We start from the raw sequence: 12,271 nt of genomic DNA, 5'->3' as shown, positions 1-12,271 counted from the left end.
CAAGTTATTTCCATTTGTTCTCCATTTCCAAGTTCATTCCCAATTGTTAAGGTAATCTTATTTCCAATATTGTTTTGTTATTCATCACTAGTTAGTATGTTTATCTTTATCATTTCATATGTCATTAGATTAGTTTTCATTATGCATAAGTAATTCAATAGTCTAGGGACTAAGGAAGCCATGCAAAATCTAATATATGTAAAATGATAAATTAGGTAGATATAATTTTGTCTAATTGTTTCTATCACATGTTTACACCACCACGTTTAATCTTTGGTTATTGGCCGTAATCGTAGATTAAGTTTGTTAATTCGTTTTATAAGTCGAGAGGCACGGAATCGGATTAGACTAAGCATGCGTAGTAGGACGACCTAGTCATAAACGAGAGTTTATCTAGGACCCGGTCTATGGTTGACACTAATATCGTGAGGTGGGTGTCTCTAAGCCTAAACAATTGACATTGTTATTATTTCGAGTTTAACATGAATATATATTTACATTTGCATGTGTGACCCGTCTCCCCTAGACTCCTTTAATCATATATTGTTATATCACTTTATTTGCTAATCATCAAACCAAACCAAACGTAATCGACCTTGATAAAATTCATTCCATAACAACTAATTAACAACTCCCGTCTCTCTGTGGATTCGACCCCTACATACTACATTCATTTGTGACTAGGGTATTTATTTTTGCATAGGTGTGTGATAGCCTAGCAATTTGTATGATTGATTGCAGTGTAGCGGGTTGCGAAAAGGTAGGGTTTCCTTACTCAGTTCCTGTTTAATTGATTTGAGATTATGTTGTATTGTGTACGATTGATTGTCTGCTGATCATTGTGGGAGTGTTGGTGTTGGTGTTGTGATGATTGTGGTGGAGTCACTTGCGGGAGTGGCTTCACACCCTAGTTCGCCCTCCGTGGGACCTGCCTTGAGAGGGGATGTGCACATTAAGGGACAGGGATATCACTCGTTGATGAGCGGGGCTTAGGTGGGGATTGGCTGCGGTCCCCCACTGGCGGCGAGGATTACCTGTTGTGATGGGTAATCTGGCAGGGCTACACATGTGAACCCCAGCAATAACGCGGAAAATATAACAGATAAGTTCAAGCGGAAATTAGGAAATTTTTGAAACTTTTAAAGTTTAAAGGGCGGGTTCATTAAAATTCTAAAACACAAATAAAGAATGCCGAAATAAAGTTAAGTTTATACAAACGTGATAGTCAAAGGTGAGGGAAAATATATTCCTCGAATGACAAAATGATAAATGGCGAGTTTAAGTAATCCTAATAAACCGACTACTATTCCAAGGTTTAGTTCTCGCTAGCCCACACGTCTTCCCCATGTAAGCTTCTTCGCAACATGTCATTCATGTAAACATGAACGCCACAGTCAGTGGGGAGTAATTCAAGGTTCTCCTAGCCACAAAATGTCGAAACACAGATAAACAGGAACATATTAGAACATCATAAATATAATTATTTGATGCAAGCACTGAGACATGAGACTAACATTCAAAACATGCGTAGCCAACCATAGATAAGGCATATGATCATATGAGACAATCCAACCAAAACGTCATAAATGATAATACAACTATAAACACGATAGAATATCATATGTCACGGATAAACAAGATTAACATCACCATACATGTGAATGGAAACCATAGCCATGAACTTTGAAAGCCAAATAACAGACAATACACGAAATGGGACACTAATATCACACATAAAGCAAAGCATCCGGATCAGAAGCTACCTTTAAAGCATGTCCGAGACACAAATCCTTAAGTACCTTGGCTCAGCGGTTACCTTTAAAACATGTCCAAAGTACGACCTCTAAAGTATCTGGCTCAGCGGTTACCTTTAAAACTTGTCCAAATACTACAAAAAAACAAGTGCCCGACTCAGAGGTTACCTTTAAAACATGTCCGAGGCACAACACATAATGTATCTGGCTCAACGCTTACCTTTAAAACATGTCCAAATACTACAAACAAGTGCCGACTCAGAGGTTATCTTTAAAACATGTCCGAGGCACAACCCATAAAGTATCTGGCTCAGCGGTTACCTTTAAAACATGTCTAAATACTACAAACAAGTGCCCGAATTAGAGGTTACCTTTAAAACATGTCCAAGACACAACATATAAAGTATCTGGGATGGGATTACTAATGTCGCATTCATACTTATGGCTTGCATCTCACCATAAGTACGGATGGGAATATCAATCCCGATGATCATATCGCAACTAGAGGGTTTATAGCTCACCTCTAATATCTGATAGGACCAAGACTCTCACAACCGAACAATACAAGACATTATCAAGAATACGACCCCTCACAAGTAACTATTTATAATAAATATTTCATACATGTATTATATTAATAAATATTCCACTTCATAATTTAACATGCCGGTTAAATAAAATAAATAAAATATAACAAGTGGTAATGAATAATTTACGTCATGTGAAAATTTACGGAAAGCACACAAGTCCAATACATGTGACAAGGTGAGCCCAAATAAGATAAGAATTTGAGTCCAAATAAGATAATAATTTGAGTCCAAACATTATAAGAAGTTGAGTCCAAACATTATAAGAATTCGAGCCCACAAGTCAAAAGTTGGTGAGCCCAACACCAATATTCACAAAAACAAAACAGGAAGGCAAAGGAAGAATTAAGGAAAAAGCAGCTCGACACATGACAACCAGCCGAGTCACCAACCATGTTATGGCCGTGTAACCACCAGCCCCTGCCACCCACGGTCAGCCCATAGCCGCAACCACACTACCCTTCGTCTTCCCCCCTCCTTTTTCGCACAAAAACAGTCCCCAAACCAGGGGCAAAGCAGTCCAAAACACGGTATAAAACAGGGCTCAACAGTCCAAAACGACGATTTCAAAGCGGGGAAAAAAATAAGTATACATGAGGCAACATTAATGTGAGGAAAATAAGCGATAAAACCAATCAGAGGGACTGATTTCTCCGTCCCAAAACAGAGAACGAAAACAGTCCAGTTTTGGTTACCAGACGGAGTTTCTAGCAGCACATTTTCGTTTTATTAAAGACAATCATAACCCGGGTTGAGACGGACACGAAACATGCTTAAGGTACCATTAACCAACCAAATCTCATCCAAGAATACTAAAAAAAAGGCAGAAACAAGTATGGCTGCTGCACATAACCGAGCATTTACAGGGAACTCGACAACTCCCTTCCCCATAATCGACTCCAGTAGGAAACGAGTCAAAACTATCCCAAACAGCCACGTAACATAACCATTAGCACAACAAATTTAACCTCATACATGAGAAAGACAAAAGAATCAAACTTTATGACAACAAAGGTGAAAATTGAGTAGGAAGGGTGAAATATCGACGTTTTGTCGAGTAACCTATCACCGTTACCTTAGCTTTCTTCAATCTTCGAATAAACGATCCCCAAAGCTTGAGTCTTCTACCGGGTCTTTGAAACTTTCATCAAGGAGCAAGAAAACGAAAGGATTGAGGCAAAAACCGAAACTTTTATAAGACGGCGAAATTCGAAACCATCACAAAAATGGGACTTTATTACCTTGAAAGAAGGAGGAAGGAAAGAGGAAGAGAATGGTACAAAAATTAAGAGGAATGGTGAAGAAATGAAGGCGAAATCTTCGTTTGTAGCTCGTCCAAAAATGGCGTCTTGGTCTCGTTTTGATGCTGCAAAGTTTTGGCTATTTTTACAAGATTTTCCAAAAAGGAGGGGGGGGGGGGGGGGATTAGAAAGGAAAACGGGTTGGGATTGGGCAAAAGGGTGAGTGTGTGTGAAACAATTATTAATATTTTAGTGAGTGGTAATAAAGGTAGGTAGATATGTGTTGTTGATACGAGATTGGTCGAGGAAAGACTAGTCTCACAAGTGGAAATGTGACGGTCTATGCTAGACGGAATTTCGTCTTAAACCTACTAGTATAATTTAAGACGGAACTTTATTATTATTATTATTATTATTATTATTATTATTATTATTATTATTATTATTATTATTATTATTATTATTATTATTATTATTATTATTATTATTATTATTATTATTATTATTATTATTATTATTATTATTATTATTATTATTATTATTATTATTATTATTATTATTATTATTATTATTATTATTATTATTATTATTATTATTATTATTATTATTATTATTCTATCCAACTAAAATACGTATTTTTATATAAATTAAGCTTTAAAATTATAACTTTTATAAAAATCTTGTTTAAAATAAATTTAGGGATATTCTACGGTGTACCCTCATGTTTTTTGGTTTTCTATATTGTATTCCTACATTTTTGAAATTCTAAAGTGTACCCTTAAACTTCTTACTTATTCTCCATCATGACCTCCTTCAAATCTCCATTAATTTTATCACTATAAAACAACCGCAATTTGACTTTTATATTGACCCATTAATGTTGTATCACAATCATATATGAGAACTATCACAAATCACTTTTAATAAGCACAAACTACTATTAAAAATCTCCATTATTAAGCATGAAATGATAATGGCGATTTGATGAATTTAAGTTAAATTCATATACTATTTGGTGGGTTAATGGTAATTCGGAGAACTAATAAGTAAATGAATAGGTATCGAGTAATTGGAATGGTAAATAGACGATTTAATCGATCATTTAAGAAATTAAGCTAACAAAGACAACGAATAAGGTTATTGTATAGACTAATATATAGAGTTTAGGGGTATACCATAGAAATTCAAAAATATAGGGGTACAGTATAGAGAACCGAAAAACTCAAGGGTACACCGTAGAATATCCCATAAATTTAATTAAATTAAATAATTCAAAAATATAAAATAAAGTAATTAAACGGTTAAATAAATTATAAATGTCAAAATGAGAAATTCGCGGGTGTTACAATCACCCCATCTTTTAAAACGTTTCGTCCTCGAAACTTGAAAATAGAAATGAAGGGTTATAAAAATAAAGCCGGGCTTTATGAAATTGGTAACCAAAATATGAAATGGTTACTTAATGTAAAAATTAAAATTCTTTCAAAAGTTTCAAGTAAGATTTTTCAACAGCGCCAGATTCTCGTCAAAGGAACGGAAGTGTTCTCGTTGCGCATTCAAGAACATCGCATTCCCAATCGAAGACAAGGTCAAATATCAAATCATTTGCGGAAAATCAAAATACTTTCAAAAATATTTATGAAGAGTTTTCAAAAGTATAAGTCTCTTTCATGGAATGAAATTGCTCTTGTCGTGCACACAAGAGCGCTAACTTTCCAAGTCAAAGATAAGTTTGAAACAAAATCATTCGCCGACAAGCGTAGAACAAGTTATTAAACGTCTCTAATAACGAGTTCTAACATCCGATCAACGTTAAAACTCAAAAGAAAAAGGTAATCCACTCAAATTTTCTTTTGCAAAAGCCAAATGAAAATTAAAAGATTCATGGTTAAACTAAAAAAGGAGTCAATTTCTTGAAAATATAACATTAAACTTTGACAAAAAATCATAAATAAATCAAAGTTAGTTAGAAATTGAACAAAATTAAAGTAATCTCGGTTTAGCAATAAAAGATCATGATAAAGAAGTCTATACTCAAAGAACAAATAGGGAACTAAATCAAGTTTTCATTTTCAAACCTTTAAAATAGGTAAAGTTTCGTAAAAGTAACATAAATTTTTAACAACGAATCAAAAATGGTAGCTTCAAATGTTAAAAATTGTACGAAATGAAAAGTATCTTAGACATCAAAAATACAAAGTACGCTAAGAGAGTCCAAACTTAACCAACAAAAGAGCTATGATGAACTTCCTAAGGGTAAGATTTGAAGTAAGGTCCACAAGGATGTCAAAGATAAAGTTTCATAGGTTACGAGTATCAAACTCAAAGGGGGGAGCCCGACGAAGCGAGTAAGAGAGGTATGAACGGTAACGCTTGTGGTCAAAGAAAAAGGGAGATTAGACAACAAGGAAACGCCAGATACTCAAATATCAAACACAACATCATCCTAAATAGTTCCTAAAACTTCCTAATAAAATAAATCTCACAACCACTTCACTTCCAAGGATTTCCTCAAAACACTTACGTCACTTCATCCTAAGTTATTCCATGAAACAAGGTACTTCACTATAAGTGTGATTTCACCACTCCAAATCCTCAAACTATAAACCACCTCCACGAGATCGAGGTCAAAGCTTCTAACAAAGCTATACTCATATCTAACTAGTGTCAACTATGAGTTTCTCAAAATGGTAAAACCCTCAATCAGAAATCCAATTTCAAAAGTTCTTTTGCACATTCTATCATCCCAAAGAGATCTTGTTATACTCTCGAAACTTCAAGCATAGATGGTGACATTCTCCAAATTACAAGACAACCACCCCAAAACATCTAACTCATTTCAGTTCAACATCTATCGATCCCAACTTATAATTACATCTCAAGAAATTTGGCTATTAATCCTCATTATCGCAAAGTGAATACCCAAATGAGATTCCAAAACTAGCAACAACTCTCGCCTAACATGGTTCTTATGTAATCATCACAACACTCACAAAAGTATACCGACTATGCTAACCTCGAGCTCAACTCAAACTTCCAAGTGACACTTTCATCGCCAATGTCCAACAACGTTCTAAAGGTGTTTCCTTCCAAGCTCTCATCATACTCTACTCCACGTCGAAGCCTCAAGCAACAATACTCGAGTTACCAAGTTCTCAAATTCCAAGTATAAGCAACAAGGCCAAGTTCCATAACCTTAGTATCATAGGCAACTCACACTTAACACACATAATCCACCAATCAAATATACTCACTTTATCAAGGAACTAGGTATAAGAATCACTAAGTCTGTTTCATCACACTACCTAGGTCTTTCTAACATCACAACCTCTCAAAACCAGGGTTATGGGTCAACCACAAACAATCTCCTCAAAAGTCAAATTATCCAACCAAGATTAACATCCCACCGAAGAAAGAGAACTATCTACAAGGAGTCAAGGGAGGATAAGCAAGGAACAAAGGACAAGTTGGGAGGGTACAAGGGTAGTTTCCAGGGTAAAAGAAAGGAGAGTTTAGATAACGTAATATGCATCAAGAAGTAAAAGAACAAGGCAAGGTACATAAGAACGAGGAATGTCTTCGAGGAAGTAGAAGCATTCTTCAAAGGTTGAACAAATCTTCAATTCCCGGCAATAGGCACCAAGTCTTGATCTTCATGTAGGAAAGCTCACGATTATTGATCCAAGGGTACAAAAATAAATGATAGTCAACAAACATGTTAGAACCTACCACGAAGCATACACAAAGAGACTACCAACTTAGGTCCTTATTTCTACCCATCTCTCATTCATTATTCAAGGTCAAGTTACAATTTAAATTTGGGGTACACGTGTGTGCATCAGGAGTAACATAGGCTCTGATAGCAACTGTGAACTCCCGCAATAACGCGGAAAATATAACTGATAAGTTCAATCGGAAATTAGAAATTTTTTGAAACTTTTAAAGTTTAAAGCGCGGGTTCATTAAAATTCTAAAACACAAATAAAGAATGAGAAAATAAAGTTAAGTTTATACAAACATGATAGTCAAAGGTGAGGGAAAATATATCCCTCGAATGACAAAATGATAAATGGTGAGTCTAAGCAATCCTAATAAATCGACTACTAGTCCAAGGTTTAGTTCTCGCTAGCCCACGCGTCTTCCCCACGATCAACCTGTCATTCATGTAAGCATGAATGCCACAGTCAGTGGGGAGTAACTCAAGGTTCTCCCAGCCACAAAACTTCAAAACACAGATAAACAGGAACATATTAGAACATCATAAATATAACTATTTGATGCAAGCACTGAGACATGAGACTAACATTCAAAACATGCGTAGTCAACCATAGATAAGGCATATGATACATACATATGAGACAATCCAACAAAAACATCATAAATGATAATACAACTATAAACACGATAGAATATCATATGTCACGGATAAACAAGATTAACATCACCATACATATGAATGAAAACGTTAGCCATGAACTTTGAAAGCCAAATAACAGACAATACACGAAATGGGACACTAAATCTTACATAAATCAAAGCATCCGATTCAGAGGCTACCTTTAAAGCATGTCTAAGACACAAATCCTTAAGTACCTTGGCTCAGCGGTTACCTTTAAAACATGTCCAAAGTACGACCTCTAAAGTATTTGGCTCAGCGTTTACCTTTAAAACATGTCCAAATACTACAAACAAGTGTCCGACTCAGAGGTTACCTTTAAAACATGTCCGAGGCACAACACATAAACTATCTGGCTGAGCGATTACCTTTAAAACATGTCCAAATACTACAAACAAGTGCGCGACTCAGAGGTTACCTTTAAAACATGTCCGAGGCACAACACATAAAGTATCTGGCTGAGCGGTTACCTTTAAAACATGTCCAAATACTACAAACAAGTGCCCGACTCAGAGGTTACCTTTAAAACATGTCCGAGGCACAAGATATAAAGTATCTGGGATGGGATTACTAATGTCACATTCATACTTATGGCTTGCATCTCACAATAAGTACGGATGGGAACATAAATCCCACCGATCATATCGCAACTAGAGGGCTTATAACTCACCTCTAGTATCTGATAGGGCCAAGACTCTCACAACCGAACAATACAAGACATTATCAAGAATACGACCCCCTCACAAGTAACTATTTATAATAAATATTTCATACATGTATTATATTAATAAATATTCCACTTCATAATTTAACATGTCGGTTAAATAAAATAAATAAAATATAATAAGTGGTAATGGATAATTTACGTCATGTGAAAATTTATGGAAAGCACACAAGTCTAATACATGTGACAGGGTGAGCCCAAATAAGATAAGAATTTGAGTCCAAATAAGATAATAATTTGAGTCCAAACATTATAAGAAGTTGAGTCCAAACATTATAAGAATTCGAGCCCACAAGTTAAAAGTTGCTGAGCCCAACACCAATATTCACAAAAACAAAACAGGAAGGCAAAGGAAGAATTAAGGGAAGAGCAGCTCGACACATGACCAACAGCCGAGTCACCAACCATGTTATGGCCGTGTAACCACCAGCCCTTGCCACCCACGGTCAGCCCATAGCCACAGCCACACTGCCCTTCGTCTTCCCCCCTCCTTTTTCGCACAAAAACAGTCCCCAAACCAGGGGCAAAGCAGTCCAAAACACGGTATAAAACAGGGCTCAACAGTCCAAAACGAGGATTTCAAAGCGGGAAAAAAATAAGTATACATGAGGCGACATTAATGTGAGGAAATTAAGCGAGAAAACCAATCCGAGGGACTGATTTGTCCGTCCCAAAACAGAGAACGAAAACAGTCCAGTTTTGGTTACCAGACGTAGTTTCTAGCAGCACATTTTCGTTTTATTAAAGACAATCATAAACCCGGGTTGAGACGGACACGAAACATGCTTAAGGTACCATTAACCAACCACATCTCATCCAAGAATACTAAAAAAAGGCAGAAACAAGTATGGCCGCTGCACATAACCGGGCATTTACAGGGAACCCGACAACTCCCTTCCCCATAATCGAATCCTGTAGGAAATGAGTCAAAACTATCCCAAATAGCCATGTAACATAACCATTAGCACAACAAATTTAACCTCATACATGAGAAAGACAAAAGAATCAAACTTTATGACAACAAAGGTGAAAATTGAGTAGGAAGGGTGAAATATCGACGTTTTGTCGAGTAACCTATCACCGTTACCTTAGTTTTCTTCAATCTTCGAATAAACGGTCCCCAAAGCTTGAGTTTTCCACCGGGTCTTTGAAACTTTCATCAAGGAGCAAGAAAACAAAAGGATTGAGGCAAAAACCGAAACTTTTATAAGACGGCGAAATTCGAAACCATCACAAAAATGGGACTTTATTACCTTGAAAGAAGGAGGAAGGAAAGAGGAAGAGAATGGTACAAAAATTAAGAGGAATGGTGAATAAATGTAGGCGAAATCTTGGTTTGTAGCTCGGCCTAAAATGGCATCTTGGTCTCGTTTTGATGCTGCAAAGTTTTGGCTGTTTTTACAAGAATTTTCCAAAAAGGAAGGAGGGGATTAGAAAGGAAAACGGGCTAGGATTGGGCAAAAGGGTGAGTGTGTGTGAAACAATTATTAATATTTTAGCGAGTGGTAATAAAGGTAGGTAGATATGTGTTGTTAATACGGGATTGGTCGAGAAAAGATTAGTCTCACAAGTGAAAATGTGACGGTCTATACTAGACGGAATTTCGTCTTAAACCTACTATAATTTAAGACGGAACTTTATTATTATTAATATTATTATTATTCTATCCGACTAAAATACGTATTTTTATATAAATTAAGCTTTAAAATTATAAATTTTATAAAAATCTTGTTTAAAATAAATTTAATTAAATTAAATAATTTAAAAATATAAAATAAAGCAATTAAACGGTTAAATAAATTATAAATGTCAAAATGAGAAATTCGCGGGTATTACAACACACTTCGGTGTGTAGTCGGTTACTGTGCGAGATCGGGAGACCGGAGGTGGATGATGAGCAGCTGGTTGCCTTTTGTACTTGTCTTACTTTGATTATTCAGTAACTGACCCCGTTGTTGTTTTATAAAATCTGTGGTGATCCATTCGGGGATGGTGAGCAGATTGTGACAGGTGATGCAGTTCTTTAGCTATGGGGCAGTCATGGGGAGTCATCACCCGAGTCTAGCTCCCGCCGTCAAGAGACTTAGCTTTTATTTCTAGTTGTTAAACTTTCACAGGTGTACTTTGGTTTTGGTTTTGGAGAACTTGTAAACTTTAATCATTATACTTTAATAATTGTGTTTGGATTGTTAACTTTGATATACTGACCTCGGGCAACTGAGATGGTGACGGTTTCTCATGTCGGGGTGGTCTTGGTAAGGCACCTTGGTATATGGGGGTGTCACAGGTTTAACTTTGTCGACTTTCTGCTAGTGTTGCTAGATCATTCTGTCTGTTCGAGGTTGAGCAACACATAATTTTGTAGGTTCATAGATTTATCATTCTTTTTATCGTGTCAATAAACATAGGCTTATAACATTATACTAAAATATACAATGGAGGGACGCCAGCTCAATTTTAATCAGCAACTGCTTTCGTGAGGTGTGGCTCGTCAATGGCTTCTCAACTAGAAGTCAATCGCAAGAAGGCCCATGATTCAGAGATCACTGTGTGCCTCCTCCTCCTAACTACAAGTCCGAACTGAAATCAGGCCTTGTAAGAAATACCAGAGTTGTTTCTTTTCAGTGGGAACAGATGCTCGGAAGACCAAAATACAATATTTGGCAGCTAGTTGTCGCTCTAAATTTGGCACCTGGTAAGATTCCTTATGCCCTAGACATATCTTCTATGGAAAAAGACCTAGTAGAATTTGAAGGATCTGCGAAGGATGCAAAAGACAAGAATATTTCTAATTGTGACGACGACAATGTGACTTTTATTAATGCGCATGACAATCTTTCTCGGACAGTGTCTTTCTTCAGCTGTACTGCTAGTTGAGTTGATAATCCAGGTATGTCGGATTCTAGTATTTTCACAGATCGCCGGGGACAGGAGTTCAGGATGGGTAGGTTCCTTCCTGCTGCTGAAGCCGTGACTTCAGAAACTCCTCATTTTGTTTCTAGAAACCATTCGGAAACTAGAGAGGAATTAAAGCCTGTTAGGAGGTTAATAAAATGGAAGCAGCAGGCAACACAGAGCAGGTTCCCATGTAGAGTAGATGGGAAAGAAGAAGATGACAGAGGAGGAGGAAGACTATGTTAGAATGGACAATATGTTGGATAAACTCTATGGTTTGTTATCTAAGTTTTGTGTATTAAATCCAGTACTTGGGATGAGAGATCATGCTCGTGCAGTATCTGTGGTTAAAAGTGTTCGCAGAAGACCTGAGTTGGCTGAGTATGCTGAATTATGCAGGAAGACTGAAAAACAGGTATCCATCAATCAATGAATAAGCTTTTTGGGGTGTCCTTAATTCCATGAATAAAGGTTTCACTGAAGTCCTATCTTTTCCGCCTATTATTTGCGGTCATTATGGTTTCTGATGTAATCTTTCATCAATTTGAATTTTCGTCCTCATCGTATTATGATTCTTTATCACAAATGGAAATTTTTCCCTTTGCAGGATAAAACAGTCATTCCTATAGGAAATATGAAAAGAGCAGCACATCAGCATGCATCTAAGACAGGAC

Source organism: Silene latifolia, chromosome 6 (genome assembly GCF_048544455.1).
Source record: "Silene latifolia isolate original U9 population chromosome 6, ASM4854445v1, whole genome shotgun sequence".
NCBI classification, from domain to species: domain Eukaryota; kingdom Viridiplantae; phylum Streptophyta; class Magnoliopsida; order Caryophyllales; family Caryophyllaceae; genus Silene; species Silene latifolia.
This window is presented reverse-complemented; position numbering follows the sequence as displayed.